At 43.8% G+C, this 22956-nt stretch overlaps 2 protein-coding genes across 6 annotated transcripts in view; one reads left to right on the plus strand and one right to left on the minus strand.

Moving 5' to 3' along the window:
• Positions 1 to 11913, minus strand: part of rad21b (RAD21 cohesin complex component b) — an 88610-nt gene extending 76697 nt beyond the window's left edge. For 2 of the 5 annotated variants that reach the window (XM_038809771.1, XM_038809766.1), the window contains exon 1: positions 11718 to 11913. The gene's annotated coding sequence lies outside the window, so the exon portion shown is untranslated. Of the gene's footprint in view, positions 1 to 9096; positions 9266 to 11489; positions 11664 to 11717 lie in introns of those variants that run through there. The other 3 variants (XM_038809767.1, XM_038809768.1, XM_038809770.1) reach the window with 3 other exon arrangements.
• The window catches only part of bend5 (BEN domain containing 5), a 253252-nt gene continuing 242100 nt past the window's right edge, over positions 11805 to 22956 (plus strand). The window contains exon 1 of the mRNA XM_038809776.1: positions 11805 to 12004. The gene's annotated coding sequence lies outside the window, so the exon portion shown is untranslated. The remainder of the gene's footprint in view (positions 12005 to 22956) is intronic.

The following is a 22956-nucleotide window of genomic DNA, read 5'->3' on the forward strand; positions in this document are numbered from 1 at the left end:
ATACCACCCAGTCCATCACACGAACCTGCCTCCCATCCATGGACTCCATCTACACCTCCCGCTGCCGGGGGAAAGCGGGCAGCATAATCAAGGATCCCTCCCACCCGGCTTACTCACTTTTCCAACTTCTTCCATTGGGCAGGAGATACAGAAGTCTGAGAACACGCAAGAACACTCTCAAAAACAGCTTCTTCCCGACTGTCACCAGACTCCTAAATGACCCTCTTATTGACTGACCTCATTAACACTACACCCTGTATGCTTCAACCGATGCCAATGCTTATGTAGTTACATTGTATATCTTGTGTTGCCCTATTATGTATTCTCATGTATTTTCTTGAATTTTGTTGAATTCCCTTTTCTTCCATGTACTGAATGATCTGTTGGGCTGCTTGCAGAAAAATACTGTTCACTGTACCTCGGTACCCGTGAGAATAAACAAATCCAATCCAATCCAATCAGCTCCTTCATTTTTTATGCAATGATCTCTTTTCCCTCACTCTCATTCTCCAAATTCTTGAACTATATTTAAAAACTAAACGTGTTATACAGATATTTGTCACATGATATTGCTTTAAATGCCTTGGATTCTGCAGCCCCTCTCTCGTAGTTGATTAGTGATGTCAGTTTGACATCACTTTTTTGATTTGCTCTGCTCCCACAACTTTATGCTCTGCATCTAATCCTTTTCTCCAGGTATTTTCCTTTTTCTCCCTTGTTGTTAGAAGGTGGAAATTTAGTGACCTACCATTCCATGGATACCAGTATCCTGAACAGCTATTTTTCATCTGTCGTCTTGACAGCGAATACGCCAGTGGTTTAATTGATCAGCAAATCACCATTGCAAAACTGACTCTGGTCACTACTCCATAATCATACGTACTCTCAGAGCCTAAAATAATCCATAGCTAGGAATATTGCCTAAATTTTTAAAAATTCAAGTCTGGATATGCAGATTACAAAAATTAAGATCTTCCCAAGGCCAAAGAATGGTGGGGAAATATTTGAAACAGAGAACTTTTCAGTGGACAAATATCACTCAAAGCAGTGTGGATAAAGGGTTAGAAAGTGGTGGCTAATACATAACATTTTATCAACCTAATGTTTAATAACTATTGCCATATTTGATCAAGCAGGATTAGTTCAGTAAAGCAGTTCAGTTAACTGTAAATCTGTTGTATTCAAAGCTTGAAGATTGTGTCTGATATTTTAACCTACGTTTCAAATTTCTTCAAAATAATTGTATGGTTTTCACCTTGTGTCATGAAGCAGTGAATCAAAATAATGTTTAAAAAATGGTCCCTGCACAGATTTAGTGAATAAATTGAATATGCTGCGCTAACAAATGATCGACATAACATTCTTTTCAAGTGATGTTTTAAGGATGCTGTGATATTGCTTTGAGAGTATATGCAAGTAAACATGTCATCGCTGAAGCAGTGATGTAAAACATGCTTTTGACAACCTGGCAGTCTGTGTTCAATTTCAAGATTAGACACATTTGTTGAGCTCGTCTGTATTAGTACGGGTCTTCAAATAATATTTACCAATCCTGTGTGTGTTATTCATAGAATTTACAGTGCAGAAGGAGGCCATTAAACCCATTGAGTTTGCGGATCTTGGAAAGAACACCCTTCTTAAGCCCACGCCTATCCCCGTAACCCCACCTAACCTTTTGGACACCAAATCGACAATTTAGCATCCACCTAATCTGCACAGCCTTGGACTGTGGGAGGAAACTGGAGCACCCGGAGGAAACCCATGCAGGCACGGGGATAAAGTGAAAATTCCACACAGTCACCCGAAGCCGGAATTCAACTCGGGTCCCTGGTGCTGTGAGACAGCAGTGCTAACCATTGTGCCATCGTGCTGCCTAGAAAATAAGAAAGCCAAAGTATTGGTGAGTTTGTGTGAAGAAATCAAATAAAGCAACAAGTATTCTGAAAGAAAAAGGAATCCTATACTCTAAACTGAAGTGGATTATGCACTCTTTCTTGGGACATCTTGTGGCCTATCCTGGACATCATTACATAGGCAGGAAAGAAAAACAGCTGATTCTATCAAAATCATCACCCCAAATATCCAACTTTGTAAATTAATTACAGTTAAGCTCTTCCTGTCCTCCATTGGGAAAACTTTTTATAAGTCTCACAATGGATATATACATATGGTACTTGCATAATACTATCTAGGTATCTTACTGTGAAGGACTAGCCAAAATCAAACATTTAAGCATTTAGTGATCCGATATGCAGCAAAGAATATCAGTAGAATTGGATCAAATGGAGCTGGGGCACATCTGAGGCTGGGGAAACCCAATCATGGTTGCAGTAAAACTTGACAACGGTGTAAGAATTGGTGTTATCCATTAAATCGGTATGAACTCTAGCTTTGGATGTTCATGAGTATTCCCAGCCCTGAGCTGTAGAGTACTTCCTGAACTCCGTCGTGGTCAAGAATTTTTTAAATTAAATCTGCAAGCTTGCTTACTAAGAAAGTCACAAAGTGGCAAGACGAATAAATTCAGGTAGTCTCCATCAATGTCCCCTGCAAAATGTTATTATTATGTATGGCATTTGAAAATTCTTTTGCAGTCATGGCCATGGTACTTAACCCAGAATTGAATCTGCAGGATGCATTTTAGGCTGCTTTGCGGCCATGCACAAGTGCAGTTCAGCAGGGTCGTTGGTCTCCAAAAAATACAAAAATTAATTTATGCAATGTTTTCAGGCCACCTTCAAAGAGCAGCACACCTTCTAAAGCCAATAAGAGAGCAGGTTATGCTGGACTTGATAATGTGCAACGAGACCGGATTAATTAATGGCCTTGTAATCAAGGAGACTTAGGTGTTCATAACATTACTGAATTTTGCATTCAGTTTACGGGCAAGAAGTGTGGATCTAAAACAAGTGCTTTAAACCTAAATAAAGAAAATTTGATGGGCATGAAGACAAAGCTGGCTAAAGTGAGCTGACAAATTAGGTAAAAGGGAAGGACAGTAGAGATGCAGTAATAGACATTTAGAAAAAAATATTTATAATACTCAGGGAAGATACATGCCTGTGAGAAAGAGTCTAGGGGGAAGGACCTAAAGGTGAAAAGATAGTAAAGCATATAAGTGTCAAAACTGGACATAATATAAAAACCAGTGAAGAATGGCGAAAAAAAAAGTGTACAAAGCAGTTAAGTGTACAAATGGTGCTCGACAAGAGTGTCTGGGGAATCAATAATGGAAAATAAGGAAACGGCAGGTGAACGGAATAGATATTTTGCTTCTGTCTTCACTTTAGAGGATACAAATAACATCTCAGAAATAAGTAATCATCAAGGCAGTGAAAGGGAGGAAGGAACATAAAACAATTATAATCACCGGGGAAAGGGTAATGAGAAAATCATTTTAACTAAAAGCTGACAAGTCCCCAGGTCCTGATGGACTCTATCCCCGAGTCTTAAAATAAGTAGCTGCTAAGATAGTAGTGTCTTGGTTTTAATTTTCCAAAATTTCCTAAATTCTGGAAAGGTTCCACCAGATTGTAAAATAGCCAAAGTAATTCCTCCATTCAAGATGAGTGGGAGACCGAAAACAGGAAACTACATGCCAGTTAGCTTAATATCATTCATAGGGAAAATGTTGGAATCTATTAAGGAAGGTATAGCAGGACACTTAGAAAATGTCAACGCAACAGGCAGGGTCAATATAGTTTTGTGAAAGGGAACCCTTGTCTGACTAATTTATTGGAGTTCTTTTGAGGAAGTAACATAGATAAAGGGGATCCTGCAGGTGTGCTATTCTTTCATTTCCAGAAGACATTTGACAAGGTGCCACATCAAAAAGTTAGCACACAAAATAAAAGCTCATACTGTCGGAGGTTAACATATCAGCATGGATAGAGAATTGGTTAGCTAACAGGAAATAGAATAGGCATAATTTGTTCTGGTTCAAAGGAGTGGAGTGTTACAGGGATCAGTGCTGAGGCCTCAACTATTTACAATTTATATAAATGATTTGGATGATGGAACCAAATGTACGGTTACTAAATTTGCTGATGACACAAAGATAGGTAGGACAGCAAGTTGGGAAGAGAACACAAGGAGTCTGCAAAGGGATATAGATAGATTAAATGACTGGGCAACAATATGAAAGATTAAATATGATTTGGGAATATATGAACTTGTCCATTTTGGCAAGAAGAATCTAAAAAATTAAAAAGCAGCATGTTATTTAAATGGGGGGAACTGCAGATAGAAAGATCGGAGTGCCCTGGTAAATGAATCACAAATAGTATGCAGGTACCACAAGTAATTAGGAAGGCAAATGGAATATATTGAGTGAGAATGTTTTGCTAATGTTGTACAGGACATTGGTGAGGCCACATCTAGACTATGATGTAGTTTTGGAGTCTTTATTTAAGAGAAGACATTACTGCATTAGAAGCAGTTCAGAGAACACTCACTCGACGAATCCTGGGGTGAAGGGGTTTATCCTGTGAGGAAAGGTTGGACAAATCTGACCTCTGACAAAAACTCCAAATACTCAATTAAAGGCCCCAAAGTAGTTTTTTCCATTGTTAACAAGTTTAGTATTCAATCAAAAAGGGCATTTACAACAACAAATGTAGAAAATTAACAGTTATTTCTATGATAAATCATTTATTCCATGAACTTATTCCAAATGCCTCGACGCTCATTGAATAAACTACGGAAGATTGGCTGAGTAGTTTTAAATTATTGAAGGTTTTAATACCAAGTACCCCATAAAGGGGAGGCGACTAATTTACCACTGGTTTTACCAGTTGAGTAATCTCAATATGCATAGCAGTGCATTTCCTAACAAAAACTCACACTTTGTTAGCACTTTTAAACACAGAAAATTTGACATGGTACATTAATCTGTGGGCCGTTTCTCAAACAACGACGAATCAGACTACAAGAGTGAGATAAATCACCGGGATTGTATTGTGTACCGAAAACAACCTCTCTCTAAATGTCGGAAAGACCAAGGAAGTGATCATCGACTTCAGGAAGCTTACACGACAGAGTCCCGGCTGCATCAATGGCTCCGAAGTGGAGATGGCTCCTGGGGTCACTATCACCAAAAGTCTGTCACAGTCACATTGATGCAACAGTCAAGAAAGCCCAACAACATCTCTACTTCTAACGGAAGCTAAAGAAATGCGGCATGTCTGCATCGACTCTCACAAATTTCTACAGATGTGCGACAGAGAGCATCCTAACTGGCTGCATCACAGCCTGATATGGCTCGGTCCAAGATCGCAAGAAACTGCAGTGTGGTGAACTCAGCCCAACGCATCACACAAGCTTGCCACCCCCACATTGATTCTGTATACACTCCCGCTGCCTCAGGAAGGCAGACAACATTTTCAAAGACCCCCACCCCCCCAGGCATTGCCTTCTTCCAGACCCTTCCATCAGGCAGAAGGTACAGAAGTCTGAAGACCCACACATCCAGACATAGGAACAGCTTCTTCCCCACAGCTACAAGACTCCTCAACGACTCCCCTTCGGACTGATCTGTTCCCTGTCAGGAACACTATTCACGACACCCTATGCTGCTGTTGCTCATGTATTTGCTTTGTTTGGCCCCTTGTTCCACACTGTAACCAATCACTGTTTGTCAATGTACCATTTGTCAATGTTCTCTCTTGATTATTCTTTTTGTCTACTGTGTACGCTCCCTCGGCCGCGGAAAAATACTTTTCACTGTACTTCGGTACATGTGACAACAAATAAAATCTGTGGCAACGCAAGAATTTTTTGAAAAACTGCTCATGGTTGGGATCTGAATGTACTACCCGAGTGTGTGGTGGTGGCATTAAAGAGTTGGATAATTTACTGAAAAGCAAACATTTACAGTGCTATAGGGAAAAGTCAGGAGAGTAGCACTATGTGAATTATTCTAGCAGAGAGCCAGCACAGACATAAGAGGCCAAATGGCTTCCTTCTGTGCTGGAATCATTCTGTTTACCATCTATGAGATGCACTATAGCAATTTGCAAAGGCACCATCATCAGCATTGCCCAAACCCAGGCACTACCAGCTAGAAAAACAAGGGAAGTAGCCACATGAAAATACCACCCACCACCTGCAAGCTCACTTCCAAGTCACATACCATCGAACTTGGAATTATATTGCTGTTCCTTTTTGATCGCCAGGTCAAGATCCTGCAACTCCCAAGCTTATAGCACTGTGGGTGCACCGACATCACAGACTTCAGTGGTTTACAAAAGGCAGTTCCCCCACCAGCTTCTCAGTGACAATTAAGAGCAGCAACATTGCCAGCAACCTCACATCCCATGAAAGTATTAAAAAAAAGTAAAAACACATCTCATTTCCATTTTTAAACATTTATAGATGTAACACCTGTGATGGATTTTGTCACTCGCTTATCGCTACTTTGCATAATAAAGGACACGCAAATCCATTGTATCATCACATACTAAATATAATGGGCCCCTTTTGCACTGTACAATGGTGAGGTTAACAGCACTCATCATTACTTTTTAAAATAAATTTAAAGTACACAATTCTTTTTTTTCACAATTAAGGGGTAATTTAGCGTGGCCAATCTACCTAGCCTGCACATCTTTGGGCTCTGGGGGAGAGACCCAAACAAACACGGGGAGAATGTGCAAACTATTAATTGGTTACTCTAATTTTATTTTTAAAAAAGAAAGACAAATGCATATAAAAGAAGGAAATTAGATTGCTATCCAAGATGTCCAGCACCTCCAAAAACTGCATGGTATCAAAGACCAGCCATTTGTTGCTAAATTTATCTTAGGCATGAAGTCAACTCACCAGAAAAATTCAGCATTTGTCTATTCCAGTATATGTGGGGTTTTAACAGTATGGTACATTTTAATTACTGTTAAACAACTTCTCTGACACTCAAGTCAACTTTACCACTGGGATGATTCATTCCTTTAATCACTATTGGAGATTTTTTTAAAATAAGAATTGAAATCCATTAAAAATAAACTCTCAAATTTAAGCTGATTGGTTTCTAGCACTGGAAAATGAACATGGTACTTCAACAGTACAGATGGATTTGACGCCAAAAATTTTCAAAGTTGACAAATTAATTTAGTTACAAATGACATAGGACTTACAAATGTGCAAAATGGCATTGAGGAGACAGTAATAAACTACTCGCAGGTCTTAAACTGATTGACATATAGCATCATTACAAACTTAATTTTAATAACACAATTTGGCATCAATTTGCATTAGTTCAAATCCAAATGCTTACCTATAGCAATTGCTCAAAACAGGTCACTTAAAATTTTCATAGTTAGCCAATAAAATAGCTGTGGAGGACCTGGACATTTCTGGTATGTTGGGCCGTGTTTGCTGCCAACATGGTGCACGCACAGCACAGTTATACTATTTACTCCGGGACATCACTGGTAGCAAAGGAATAGGCCACAATAGAAGTGAAGAAAAATAAATTACAATAATCTTTGGCGAGGATCTGGGATTCTATCTGGGTGACACAGAGGTTAGCACTGTTGTTTCACAGCGCCAGGGTCTCAGATTCGGTTCCCGCTTGGGTCACTGTCTGTGCGGAGTCTGCACGTTCTCCCAGTGTCTGCGTGGGTTTCCTCCAAGTGCTCCGGTTTCCTCCCACAAGTCCCGAAAGATGTGCTGTAATTTGGACATTCTGAATTCTCCCTCGGTGTACCCGAACAGGCGCCAGAATGTGGTGACAAGGGGCTTGTCACAGTAACTCATTGCAGTGTTTTTAAAAATAAATTTAGAGCACCCAATTCATTTTGTCCAATTATTGTGCAATTTAGCGTGGCCAATCCACCTACCCTGCACATCTTTGGGTTGTGGGGCGAAACCCACGCAAACACGGGGAGATTGTGTAAACTCCACACAGACAGTGACCCTGAGCCAGGATCGAACTTGGGACCTCGGCGCTGTGCGGCAGCAATGCTAACCACTGCACCAACATGCTGCCCACTTCACTGTAGTGTTAATGTAAGCCTACTTGTGACAATAAAGATTATTATCAACCTTTTTAGTTCTCGACAAGGCACTGTCCTCCGACTGAGCTTTAATCTATATACACTGCTCATTCTGTTCAGCATTTTCTTTTTAGAGGTTATTCTTTCTGCAAGCTAGTCACCATGGACCTATTTACATTCTGATTTCTTCTTTATGTGACTGCAGTTCTCCACTCATTTCGTTGATCATGCCCCATTAATTTACAATGGTATTTTATAATTTAAAAATAACCCCTGAACCAACCCCAAATGGAAGGACAAAATCCGTCAGTGGTATTCTGCACACATTCAGTCAAGTGCGTATGCGCAGACAGGTATTGGTGGTAGTCTTTGCCACCATTTTGTGTTGACAGAAGACAAACGGAATAACCGAGATGTTCTGAGCTGTTATATCCAGTCAAAATTAAGTCCATAAACATTAAAGATCCCTCAAAATAATTTTATGTAAAATTAATATGACGCGTCGTCCTTCCCATGAAATTAGCAGACACTTTAAACACTGCTGACTTTATTCAACTTTGTCTCCAAAAAGACAGCCATTGTTTTAAATATGTAAAATGCTACAGAGTAGGTAGTCTTAAAATTACACTGCAGCAATCAGGTATACCAAATTACAAAATAGTCACACATTGCCGGATAATGTATATAAAGATAACATTTTTAGAATTGTTAGAAGTTGTTTTTAAACAAAACTCTTGACATGAAGCAATTGCACTTAAAGACAGATAATTGCAAAATTAAACGGTGGGATTTTTTCCATTCAAAATTAATTCATGGTTTTGGAACCAAAAAAACCCCAAGAAATCCAATTAATTTTTATGGGAAAACCCACTGGCAGCCTGAATCTTTTTGTTACAGTCAATCTGGAAACTACAAAGTGTGTCTGGACATTTCATAAAATGCACAGAACTCTAGATATGGTAGCGTGAAGTACGAGAATAAAATCAGATGCCACATTAACCCAACTCCTTCTAAATCGCAAGGTAATGTTGAAATCTCAATGTAATAACCATATACAATATCTATTTTCATTAATATAATCACCATGTACAATTTATATTTTTACCTTTGCCACTGAAGGTGAGCAGAGCTAATGTTTTTCATCCATTTGTTCATCCCTTTCTAAATGACATATTTCAAACTCTAATGGATGGATTTCAATAATATTTGGTCCAAAACAGGGTATGACCCAAGGAAGAACTGATTAGTTTTTGACAAAGATGCAGTTCCAGATCCTGGATTTTAAAAAAAAACACGATTTGTTAATTGACGTTTTCATAATGTTGTGAGTTTTATTTAGAATGCTCTGGATTGCATCAGCTGTTGTGATCAAATTTGTCAGAGCTGTCAAAAATGTGAAGAGAATTTTCAGAGCAGGTTGTGGATTGGTATTAACCCTCTTCAGTGAGATGGGAGCTCCTAATAGAAAGATTGTTTTTAGCATCGTAGCTACAAAGCATCAACCAGACATGGAAAAACCTCAAAGAAGAATTGTGTCGCTGTGAGTTAAGACAGCTTGGCAGAGATATGTGCTCTGAGTGCCCCCTTCATTTGTCATTAATGTTTCTATCCCCATTCATACAACATAATCAGCTGATAAGCAAAATAAAAGCCCAGTTTTCCACAGAATGGTTAATCTTTGTTAATACAACCCCTCTGAACACATTTACAAGTTAGATGAACTATTGTGGAACACTAAGAAATAGATTCTATAAATTGGTCAGATTATCATGTTGGATACATTGCATTATTCCATCCATATTTCAGATGTCCAATTTGTATTTAAAGTCTCGTATTTCTAGCTCACACAGTAAGATACATAAGAGATGAACACTAGAAACAGAAATTAGTACTCTGGTTGGGAGGTGATTGCAGGACTTGTGAACACATTAAGTCATCTCTCCAGAAGGACTGCAGTCATCATTAAGGATAAAACATTGCACAACAGTCATTTGTCAACAATGCAGTAATTCAAGAGTTTAAGCATATCAGTGTAACAGATTGAATTACAGCCTTGCAGCTTTGTGCCATGTAAATAATGCTATGTATGTTTAACAGGTGGTGGATTTCACCAAATATTGTGCGCTTTTATTGGCACAGAAAAGTGTTCAAATTCAAAAACTCTCACTTATCCTATCCTAATTTGTCTATATTTTCTAAGTTGTAAACCGCTGCACTTTGAGACAAATTTGACTGAAAAGGGCGATATAAATTATTTCTCGTTACTATCATGCAACACTTCGATTCCTCCTCCACACAAATAAGTTACCAGATAATCAAGATAATTTTCTCTTGAATTTATTTGACAAAATAATATTGCTCAACTGAAATGTTCTCTTTTCTGCATTTCCTTTTGTACAATAAACTCAGCAACTCACATGACAATTCTGACCGGTTAAGAAAATATTAATATTGATTTAAAATTCCACAAATGTGTCCGTTCTCTTCTCTTCCATATTAAACCTGGTCAGATCTCACCAAATTCATTTTCCAACTTAAATGGTGAAATTTGTATTCAAACTACTTTAAAAATTGTTTATTTAGACAGTACAGATTCAATCTCCTTTTCCAACAAATTTTTCCCATCTTCTCTCAGCACACAAAAACTAACTTTAATAAAAATACTTGTTATTTTGTGAACATTAAACTCACATAAAAGGGTTGGAGAAATTCAGTCAGGGAGACCAGTGAACTCAAGGGATCAGGGCCAAGGCATGAAAAATAAACACGTTTCTCATGCAGGAGGGCACCAAAAATCAATTTATAAGGAGAATGGGAATCATACCCGCAGTTGATTTAAACATGCCACCAACCAGATACTTTACAAATTAAGCACAATGTTACGAATAGGATAACATACAATAGGCGAGATTTTCAGTGCAGAAAATGGACAAAAGACTATATATAGTAATTGACTGGAGCTCGTGTTGTCAGGGCACAGAAACAAATCGATTAAAGTGCGCGATAAAGCGTCGGGACCTCGCAGGATTTCTGCAAGGCGGCGGATGAGGTGTGAAAATCGCAATAACTGGATAAATAAATAAAAGGTTCCAGGTGAAATTTGGAAAGGGGAGGAGAGACGGAGCATCAGGCACTGGATTAAAACACTTGGGAGTTACAAGGCTCCAACCACAATAACACCAGGATATAGGCCCAAAACAACCTGGAAACAGCTGTTGTGTAGCTAAAGTCCGCACAGAAAAGGCGAGAACAGCGGGGGACCGTGATATCTGGGGCCCGGAGCGATTCCTCAATCGATCGAGGAACCGAAAGGAAAGTAACCTGCCGAGGGCCCACTGACTCTCCGCAATTTCCTCCGTGTCCCACCCGCCTCTCTGGCAGGCAACCGCGGCTCAATTCGTCACCCGAGATCGGGGACGGGCCGCTTCTCCTGTACTCCTTCTCCTGTCGCCATTTTACCCTAGTTTCCTCGCCGAACTCTGCAAAGACTTCTCTCACCCATTCTGTGCCCAGGTCGGGGTGGCGATCCCCCCACTCTCTTAGAAACAGTGCACCCAGTAGACAGGCAAGACCACAGCGGGGCCCGGAGGCCTCGCTCCTTCCCCGAGAGCTGACGTGCGCATCCACCGCACCAACTATAAATAAAGCTTGTGCCATGCACCAGGCAAAGAGAGCCACCTAACCTCCGTTAACATATTCGAACAAGCGTTTGCGCCTTGGACTTACAGTCGGCTACAGCTCTGCTTCCGTCCTGCTGCCGGTGTTTCTCTCCGGCTCCACACACAAACACTACCCGGGAGAGCGAAGCGGTAAACAAGATGGCGGCGTCCGCTGCCGCTTCCCGCCCAAAACTGTTCAAACGAACCGGATGTTTACCGTCCAACCGATAGAGGGAGGCCGAACCGGACCGGTCCGGGGGCCGTGTAAACACAGCCGGACCGGGGGCTCTGTAAACACAGCCGAGCTGGGCGAAGGCGCTTTCCAGGAGGCTTTAGCTCTATTATATTGAACAAGTGAGTGATGATGGCTCTCTTTGAAAGTTTTTCTTTGTCATGAAGTTTCTATCACAGTAGCACCTCTTCATCGTTTCCAAATTTCGGTGCAAAAATATTCGTGGGTTTGATGTCTCACGTTTCCCTTGTCAGCTAAAACACTATTTCTGCGCAGAAATCATGCTGTGCCGGCTCTGTGAAAGAGCTACCCAATTACCCTCATTCTTTCCCCACAGCCCTTCAAACACAAAATACTTATATGTTATAATTTAATTTGACTTCCCACCACCAGTTCAGTCTGCGTCTTCCTGTAACTGTTCTCCTTGTTGTTTAGTACGTTTGAAAAAAATGAATTGCTCACATAGCCAAGCCCAGACAATTTAAAGTAAACAAAAAGAGCAATGGTCCTAAAACTTAACACCGAGGGAACATGCTGTACACTAGTCGGTTACCCGAAACGAACTGTTCACTCCTGCTCTTGGCCAATTTCATATCATGGATTTTCCTTGCAGGCATATTGCGTTGTATTTTATTAAATGTCTTTTGCAAATTCATGTACACGTCAATTCCATTGCCCTCATTAAACCTCTTCATTATTTCATCAATAAACACAAATCAGGTTGGTCAAACAGAATTTACCTTTAACAAATCCATGCTGATGTTCATTTATTAATCCATATTTTTCCAAGTGCTAATTCATTTTGTCCTCTACTCAAATCCGCTTGCAACAAGGCCAACCAGCATATTTGCCTTGCTGCACCTGCGTGCTTACTTTCAGTGACTGGTATACAAGAATTTGAGTAAAGGAACAAGGATGTCGTACGACAATTATACAGGGATTTGGTGAGACCGCACCTGGAGTCTAATGTGCAGTTTTGGTTTCTTTACCGAGGAAAAAATATACTTGCCGTAGAGGGAGTGCAGCGAAGATTCACCAGACAGACTCGCGGGCTGGCAGGATTTAGAGTCCTTTTGAAGAGGTAACAGAAAGTGTCAGTGAGGGTAATACTGCTGATTAGGTGCACGTAGACTTTCAAAACGCATTCAATACAGTGCACACAACCGACTTGTGAGAAAGGTTGTAGCTCAGGGAATAAAAGGGATAGTAGCAACATGGATACAGAATCGGTTGAACAATAGGAAGCAGGGAGTCAATAGATTTTTTTCAGGCCGGAGGAAAGTTTGTATTGTAGTCCCACCCCCGACCCCTCAATCCTCCTTGAAGAAATCGTGTAAGTGACTTCCGGTGAACCCCTCTGCTGACCCTTGCAGACCAAACTTAACCTTCTCCAGCCTCACGGATTCTGCTACAGTTGCTCACCCACACTCCCGCTTTCGGCAGCTCTGAGTCCTGCCACCCTAACAAAATCCGCCTCTGAGCTATCAGGGAGACAAAGGCCAAAACATTGGCCTCTCTCGTGCCCTGGGCTCCCAGATCTTCCGACACCCCAAATAGCGCCACCTCTGGACTTAGAACCAAACCCAACACCTCAGACATCCTGTCCGAGAAACCCCTCTGTCTTGAATCCGCCCGCGGCCCAGAACATGGAAACATGATTTGCGGGTGTACCGCCCACACCTATCTTCTACCCCCACAAACAACCAACTCCACCGTCATATGAACCATATGCACCACCTTAAACTGAAGCTTAACCTCGCTCATGATAATGACACGTTCACCCTCCGCAAGGCCTCCTCCCATGTCTCGGCCCCCACCTCCTTCCATTTACGCTTAATTTTCCCCACCAGGCTCCCACACACTCCTTGTAGATCAATTCCTTATAGATATTCAACACCTCTCCCTCCCCTATTTCCTCCTTCAACAGCACCTTGTCCTGCAACCCCAGGGACGGTAGCCCAGGGAAGGACGACATCTCTTTCCTCATGATGTCCCAAACCTGCAGGTACCTAAAGCCATTTCCCCAGGGCAACCCCACATTTCCTTCATGTTTTCCAGCGCCGCAAACGTGCCCCCTATAAACAAGTTCTCAAAGCGCTCCAACCCCCCTCAGCCACCCCCAAAACCTCACACCAAGCGCCCCCACACAAACCTATGGTTATCGCAGATTGGTGCCCGCACTGGGGCATCCTCCAGCCCCAAATGCTGCCCCCACATCCTTGGGGTCAACACCATCACTGGCCTCGCGGAGTACCTGGCTGGTGAGAATGATAAAGGTGACAACAACAAAGCCTTCAAACCCTTCCCCTACACGACGCCGCCTCCACCCGCCATCACACTGACCCCTCCCCCATGGTTCATTTCCTCACCGTTGCAATGTTCGCTGCCCAGTAATAATTTATCATATTCGGCAACGCCGGCCACCCTCCAAAAAAGCCAGCCCACACAAACCCGGAGACCAGCCAGCCCATTAACCTTCCTAAAGAACGACTTGGGAACAAATATCGGGAGGTTCTGAAACAGAAACCGAGGCAGCACTGTCGTTTTCACTGTCTGCACATGCCCTGCCAGTGGCAGCACATCCCACGAATTGACAAAGATAGTCCTCAATCTGCAATGCCAGCACCTTCGCCAATAACTTGGCATCTACAATCAATAATGATGTCGGGCAGTATGACCCCACTTCTCCGGATCATTACCCTTCTTTAAAATCAGGGCGATGGAAGCCTGCAACAATTTTGGGGGGAGTTCCCGCTTCTCCCTCGCTTCATTATATGCCCTCACCAGCAGTGACCCCAGGTCCGACCCAAACATTTTACAAAACACGACCGGGAACCCATCAGGCCCCAAGGCCTTACCTGCTTGCTTTGCCCCTAAACCATCCATTACCTCCCTCATCCCAGTTGGGGCTCCTCGATCCTGAACCAGCCCACCTCCACTTTGGGGAAACTCCAACCCATCCAGGGACCTCTGCATCCTCTCCTCCCCGGTCAGGTGGTCTGACTTGGTTTGGATTGGTTTATTGTCACGTGTACCGAGGTACAGTGAAAAGTATTTTTCAGTGAGCAGCTCAACAGATCATGAAGTACATGAAAAGAAAAGAAAAAGAAAATACATATTAGGGCAACACAAGGTACACAATGTAAATACATAAACACCGGCATCGGGTGAAGCTTACAGGGGTGTAGTGTTAATCAGGTCAGTCCATAAGAGGGACGTTTAGGAGTCTGGTAACAGCGGAGAAGAAGCTGTTTTTGAGTCTGTTTGTGCATATTCTCAGACTTTTGTATCTCCTGCCTGATGGAAGAAGTTGGAAGAGTGAGCAAGCTGGGTGGGAAGTCTTTGATTATGCTGCCCGCTTTCCCCAGGCAGCAGGAGGTGTAGATGGAGTCACTGGATGGAAAGGTTTGTGTGATGGACTGGGCTGGGTTCTCGACTCTGAAGTTTCTTGCAGTCTTGGGCCATGCATTTGCCAGGCTGTGATGCAGCCAGTTGTAGAGCCTTTGATTAAAAAGGCTCAAATACCCCATTCACGCCCTCCAGGTCTATCACCATCTTACCCTTATCATCCCTAACTCTACCAATCACCCTCTCCTCCTGCTTCCTCAACTGATGGGCCAACATCCTACTCTTCTTTTCCCTGTACTCGTACACAGTCTATCTGGACCTCTGCAACTGTCCCACATAGAACATAGAACAGTACAGCACAGAACAGGCCCTTCGGCCCTCAATGTTGTGCCGAGCCATGATCACCCTACTCAAACCCACGTATCCACCCTATACCCGTAACCCAACAACCTCCGCCTTAACCCTACTTTTGTTAGGACACTACGGGCAATTTAGCATGGCCAATCCACCTAACCCGCACATCTTTGGACTGTGGGAGGAAACCAGAGCACCCGGAGGAAACCCACGCAGACAGGGGGAGGACGTGCAGACTCCACACAGACAGTGACCCAGCCGGGAATCGAACCTGGGACCCTGGAGCTGTGAAGCATTTATGCTAACCACCATGCTACCCTGCTGCCCCTAAGCACATGATGTGGAAATGCCGGCGTTGGACTGGGGTGAGCACAGTAAGAAGTCTTACAACACCAGGTTAAAGTCCAACAGGTTTGTTGTTGGACTTTAACCTGGTGTTGTAAGACTTCTTACTGTACTGTCCCACAGGCTTCCATGTAGAAATTCGCCCAACCTCCATCTGGAGCCTTAGACTCTCCTTCAACAACCCTGCCTCCGAATATCTCTTGCACAACCTCAAAATCTAACCAACCAGCCTTGCCCTCTCCTGCTCCACCTTCTCCTTGTGCACCCAAATCGATATAGACTCCGCTCTGATGACAGCCTTCAGTGCCTCCCACAACATGGCGGTTGTGACCTCCCCCGTGTCGTTCAACTCCACAGAGCCCCAAATAGCAGCCCTCACCCGCTCACACACCACCTCATCTGCTTGTAACCCCACGTCCACTGCGGCCGTTGCTTCCCCCCGAGCCACCCCCATAATCAACTGATGCGAGTCCAAGTCCAGAATTGACCTCAGCACCCGCCTCATAAAATCCACATTGTCCCAATTTGGGACATAAACGTTCACCAAAACCACCAGCATCCCCTCCAACTTTTCACAGGGCTTTTTACAGTAAGTTCATTTGAAGCCTTATGACAATAAGCAAAAAAAAAACAACTTCCCACTAACCATCACATACATACTCCTCCCCTCTCATCCCTCTCTCCTCCCCCCACCCCAACCCTCTTATTGATCAACGCAACCCTCTTATTGATCAACACCGTCAACCCCCTCGTCTTCATATCCAGCCCAGAATGAAGCACCTGCCCCACCCATTCCTTTCTCAGCGCCCAGGGAATAGTTGTCATGCGTCATGAGGTCCATGACTTTGGACAATGTTAGCTCCATTCAAATGGCCTTCTTTATTTAGGCAGAAGTGATGGGTGTGTTCTCTGCGTGTAACAGCTAACCCACCCCAGTTGGACCCATCAATCCTTGTAGCTGTAAATTTTAACTTGACCAATGAATTTTACTTTAGGCAGCATGATGACTGTGAGATCAGCTCGTGATTTAGCCCCATCTTGTTCCCTGGCCTTCTGTTGTTTTTCAAGACCTTCGCACCCGTAATCTCTTGCTCTCCCCTACTCCCATTTCTCTTATCTCAGTGTGGTTCCTGCCCTCCCATTGTCTGTTTGAGCGCAGGATGCTGGAGCTGCTGATTAGAACTGCTTATTGAGCTGGCTGTGTTATTACTGACATATTATTTCTGTCTGTCTTGGGAATGTGGTCAAGTTAGCTAGCTTAAATCTCATCATACGGTGCAGCCACTATTAGCATGAGTTTCAATGCCTTTTACTGCTATGTTCTAAGAATACATGTTTAGTGGTTAATAATGATTACTGGATATATTTTCTTTGATTAGTTTCAATCCTCAATAAACTAACTTATATAGAGATATTCTAGTGTTATCCCAGCTATCCGGTTTTCATAGAATTCATAGACTTTACAGTGCAGAAGGAGGCCATTTGGCCCATCGAGTCTGGACCAGCTCTTGGAAAGAGCACCCTATTTTTTTTTGTTTAAATTTAGAATACCCAATTCATTTTCTCCAATTAAGGGGCAATTTAGTGTGGCCAATTGACCTACCCTGCACATTTTTGGGTTGTGGGGGCGAAACTCACGCAAACACGGGGAGAATGTGCAAACTCCACACGGACAGTGACCCAGAGCCGGGATCGAACCTGGGACCTCGGTGCCGTGAGGCAGCAGGGCTAACCCACTGCGCCACCGTGCTGCCCCAAGAGCACCCTACTTAAGCCCACACCTCCAACCTATCCCCGTAACCCAGCAACCCCATCTAACCTTTTTTATAAATGTTTTTTTTATTGGGTTTTTGAACAAGGTATAATTACCGTTATGTACACAGGATAAGAAACATATATATATACACACATATATAGAAGAGAAGGGCACACCCAAACATACCAAAGAGAAGAAAATAGTACATAGTAAAAAAAAAAATACAATAAAAAATGAAATAGAGTAACTGGTAGGGTATTGTGCACCAGCTCGACAGCGGCAGCTCTGTACACCTGGCAAAATTATTTACAACACATAAGTAGGTGACTGTTTGCGGGGGGATGGGGGAAAGGGGGTGGGGGAAGGGGGGGGAAAGGGGGGGAAAGGGGGAAGGAAGGAAGGGGGGAAGGAAGGGGGGATTGGGGAGGCAAATATACATTTGGGTGCCGGGGAGATAATTACAGTGTGTGATACTTGGCTGTGTTTCATGTTGTTGTCGCCTGCTTCTCCTGAACGGATCTCGCTGCCGTCTCGCGCTCGCCTCCACTTCTGCTGCTCCTCCCGTCCTCCGTCTTTATTTCCTCGTTCCCCGCTCCTGAAGATGTCATGCATGTTTTCGTATCCCGTGCCTTCCTTCCGGCTCCCATTTCCCTGCCCCCCTCCCCCCGACCTCACTGGTTTTCCTTTCTTGTTCCCCCCCCACCACCACGGTTTGCCTTTTTTTCCTCAGGTTTAGCTGTCCCCCTCCTCCCTCCCGGTCTATCTCTCCTTCATGCCTTGGCTACTTTCCCCTGATTCTTGACTACTTTCACCTGATTCTTGGCTACCTGGCTATTCTTCCTCTTGTTCGTTGGCCACAAACAGGTCCCGAAACAGTCGCGTGAATGGCTCCCACGTTCTGTGGGATGGCGAATTTGATTTTCTCCATTTGGAGAGATTCCGAGAGGTCGGACAGCCAGTCTGCAGCTCTGGGTGGTGCTGCTGACCGCCAGTCAAACAGGATTCTACGGCGGGCGATCAGGGAGGCAAGGGCGTCCGCCCTCCACCCCAGGAATAGATCTGGCTGGTCTGAAACCCCGAAGATCGCCACTATCGGGCATGGCTCCACCCTCACCCCCACCACTTTGGACATTGCCTCAAAGAAGGCTGTCCAGTACTCCACAAGTCTGGGGCAAGACCAGAACATGTGGGCGTGGTTGGCCGGGCCTCCTTGGCACCGTTCAAATCTATCCTTCACCTCCGGGAAGAACCTACTCATGTGGGTTCTTGTTAAGTGGGCTCTATATACCACTTTTAGCTGCGTCAGGCTGAGCCTTGTGCACGTGGCGGTGGAGTTGACCCTATGCAGTGCTTCGCTCCAGAGTCCCCACCCTATCTCAATCCCCAGGTCATCCTCCCATTTCTTTCTTGTTGCGTCCAGTACGGTGTCGGCCCTTTCTATCAGTCGGCCATACATGTCGCTACAGTTTCCTTTGTCTAGTATGCTTGCGTCCAGTAGTTCTTCCAGTAGTGTGTGTCGTGGCGGTTGTGGGTACGTCCTTGTCTCCTTTCGTAGGAAGTTTTTAAGCTGCAGATACCTTAGCTCATTCCCCCTGGCTAGCTGAAATTTCTCTGTCAGTTCGTCCAGTGTTGCGATCCTGCCGTCCGTGTATAGGTCCCTGACTGTCAGTGTCCCTCCGTCCTGCCCCCATCTTTTGAAGGTGGCGTCAGTCAGTGCTGGTGTGAACCTATGGTTGTTGCAGATGGGAGCTTTGTCCAACATTTTGGTCAGGCCAAATTGCTGCCGCAGTTGGTTCCAGGATTGGAGGGTGGCTATCATCAGCGGGCTGCTGGAGTGTTTTTTGGGTGGGGATGGGAGTGCTGCTGTACCGAGGGCCCGGAGGGAGGTCCCCACGCAGGAGGCCTCCTCCGCGAGCACTCACTCGGCCTCTGGCTCCTTGCTCCATCCCCTTATTCGCTCGACCGTCGCCCCCCAGTGGTAGAATTGTAGATTTGGGAGGGCTAGCCCCCCACTGGATTTTGTTTTTTGTACGACCTTCTTTGGGATCCTAGCATCTCCCCCCCCCCCCCATACGAACGCCATGATTAGTTTGTCCAGCGCTTTGAAAAAGGCCTTGGGGATGTAGATTGGAATGGATCTAAACAGGATGAGGAACATGGGCAGTACGTTAACCCCATCTAACCTAAGGGCAATTTATCATGGCCAATCCACCTAATCTGCACATCTTTGCGCTGTGGGAGGAAACCGGAGCACCCAGAGGAAACCCACCCAGACACGGGGAGAACATGCAGACTCTGCACAGACAGTGACCCAAGCGGGAATAGAACCTGGGACCCTGATGCTGTGAAGCCATAGTGCTAACTACTATGCTACCATGCTGCCCGTTTTAAGGGGTCTCATCGCAGGAACCCACCACCCCGCCTTCACAGGCCCAGCCTTCTTTTCTATAACAAGTCATAATCATATTGAACGGTGGAGCAGACTTGAGGGGCCTAATGGCCAGCTCTTCCTATTTTCTATGTTTAATGTCCTGCATTATTGTCTCTCACTCCTACCCACATCAGACTAACTAGCTTGTAGATGGGATTTATTCTTATCTCCTTTTTCGACCAGCGGTGTAACATTTGCAATCCTCCATTTGTCTGGCACAGTGGCTCACAAACATTGTTGGTTGAAGGATACCATTTAAAATAAAGTAATTATTGTCCCTCCCCCTTCTAAATTACATTTACTCTCAATCTCAAAGTGCTGCATTAAAAACATGCTTTAATGTTCCTTTCAAGAAAATAAGTATTTACACACAGGCATCAGTGGTGTGCCTGATGTTTGATACGCAGTATCTAATACCTAAATATTTAAAAACAACTGCCCTTCTGTAAAGACTGAACTCATGGCATCCAGCACCAGCCTTGCTAATTACAGGTCTACTTGGCAATTTTCTGCTCTCCATGCTCCAGATCCTTTTTCAAGTCACTGAAATAAGCCCTCCTGCAGATAAGTATTTTAAATTTGATTCTGGCTTGCAGTTCTATAATTGTTCTAAACCTGATGATATGATTTACTGCTCCCCCACTAAAACGTGTTCCAGTCTTTACTTCGTTCCCCAGAATTAAGATCGGCCTGGCTTCCCTCTTTAGACTGGAAACATGCTCATCAAGACAGTTCTGTTGTACACATTTAAGGAATTATTGCCCTGACTTTGTCCTTTACACTGTTACTAACACAGTTAAGATAATTGAATTCCACCTATTAACAGTACTCTAAAATTCTTGCATCTTTCTGTATTTGTCTGCAAACTTGCTCTTTCACTGTTTGGTTGTATACAATATTTGAAAATATAAATAATTAACTTTGTTATTTTTCAATGAATCAGTACTTTGAACAATATTTTCTGTACAGATATAAATATGGGACACTTTATTAAGTTTTTTTAAAAGTCTATAGGTCTCTCTTCTTCTCCATATGGAATACAACTCTGCGTAAGCAACAGGACTCCGATAAAGATAAAGTCCCAGAAGACCATAAGCTGCTTTCCACTTTTGAGGGGGAGTGCTGACTGGTGGTGATTTAACCTGAGGACCACCACACCTCGGGCAGGTTGGCAATGCGGGCTTTCATGAATAACCTCAGCCGGTACGGGAATTGAACCCGTGCTTGCTGGCCTTGCTCTGCATCACAAAGCAGTTTGTTGCTCGTTCTGGGTGAGTGTGCTTGACACTCAATTTGGCTCTGTTTTGTTCCTTAGCTGTGGAGTCGCCAGGTATCGTTAAGATACCGCCACAAGTTTCAAGTTCAAACCAATAAATCCATACACCAGTTAGTAAGTTCGAACAAGACACGTTTATTATAATACAGTAATCTACTAATCATGCATATGAAACTATAAGACTAGGCTAATCCTACCACTAACAGGCCAATACTTATCTGGATAAGGGGACTGCCGGATCAGGGAACAACGGCCTCTAGCTTTGTCCTGGGTCCGCAGGCTTCCAGTAGTTATGGACTAAAGGGGGTCAGGAGTGTCTACTCTTGTAGCGTGCGTTGTATGACACTTGCGTGATGGCGGCTGCTGTCCAGGCCTCTCCTTCTCAAGGTTCTTCTGCTGCAACGTGTTCTGCTGGGAGGGATGGCTGGTCAAGGAGAGGCTGGCAGAGAGAGAGAGCTGGGGTCGGGGTCTCTGTTTTATACCTCTCTCAGGGTCTCGCGCCCACCTGGGCGGACCCTCTATACACTCGCAATCGATTGGGTCTCTTCCCAATCGATTGATTTGAATTCCCCAATAACGGGGCAGTCCCTCGATCACTGGGCGGTTCCTGGGACTTATTGTTTTGGACTTCTCTTGGCGCCGAGAAGTCTGGCCTTCTATTCAATGTATTGATTGGCGTTAACTTGTTTCCATTGTACCTGGGAATCGCCCGGTATCGCCTCATTAGTATGCTAACTTGTTTTCTTTCACAGTGCTGTCTGGTTTCTGCAGCAGTCAGAATACACAAGCGCTTTTGCAAGCTGCTTGCTTTTGCAACATGTCCATTTCCCCTGCATTCCTTGTAATCTTCCATTTTGTGTTGGGCAGTGGCCATCCCAGGTGGCTACAAGTTGTCTAGCCAAGTGATTTAAACCGGCACCAAAGTCACCGTTGCCCATGTAGAAAGTTAGACAATGAACATAAGAACTAGGAGTAGGCCATCTGGCCCCTCGAGCCTGCTCCGCCATTCAATGAGATCATGGCTGATCTTTTGTGGACTCGGCTCCACTTTCCGGCCCGAACACCATAACCCTTAATCCCTTTATTCTTCAAAAAACTATCTATCTTTATCTTAAAAACATTTAATGAAGGAGCCTCAACTGCTTCACTGGGCAAGGAATTCCATAGATTCACAACCCTTTGGGTGAAGAAGTGCCTCCTAATGGGACCCAGATATTCCAGTTGTAATGCTGACTACCCAATAGAATAACTAGATTACCAATGATGATTTGAAAACCTAGGCTCGTGTGTGGAAATGGTGTTTGTACCCAAGTCTAAACCTCTCCTTATCCAACCTTGTACACTCTTCCCAAATTAATTATTGGATCTGGACAAAAAGCTTGAACTTTAGACTTTTTTCCCCCTCTTCACACAGTGACACAGTTACAATTTCAAGTTTACTTTAGATATTCTCTTGGGCTCAATTGCAACTGTCATTGCTGTAAATAAACCAGGATTCTGTACAGTTAAGAATTTGTATTCAGGGCACAATTTGACCCAGGACATACATATCTTCATCTTTGCA

This window comes from Scyliorhinus canicula, chromosome 10 (assembly GCF_902713615.1).
Source record: "Scyliorhinus canicula chromosome 10, sScyCan1.1, whole genome shotgun sequence".
Lineage (NCBI taxonomy): Eukaryota > Metazoa > Chordata > Chondrichthyes > Carcharhiniformes > Scyliorhinidae > Scyliorhinus > Scyliorhinus canicula.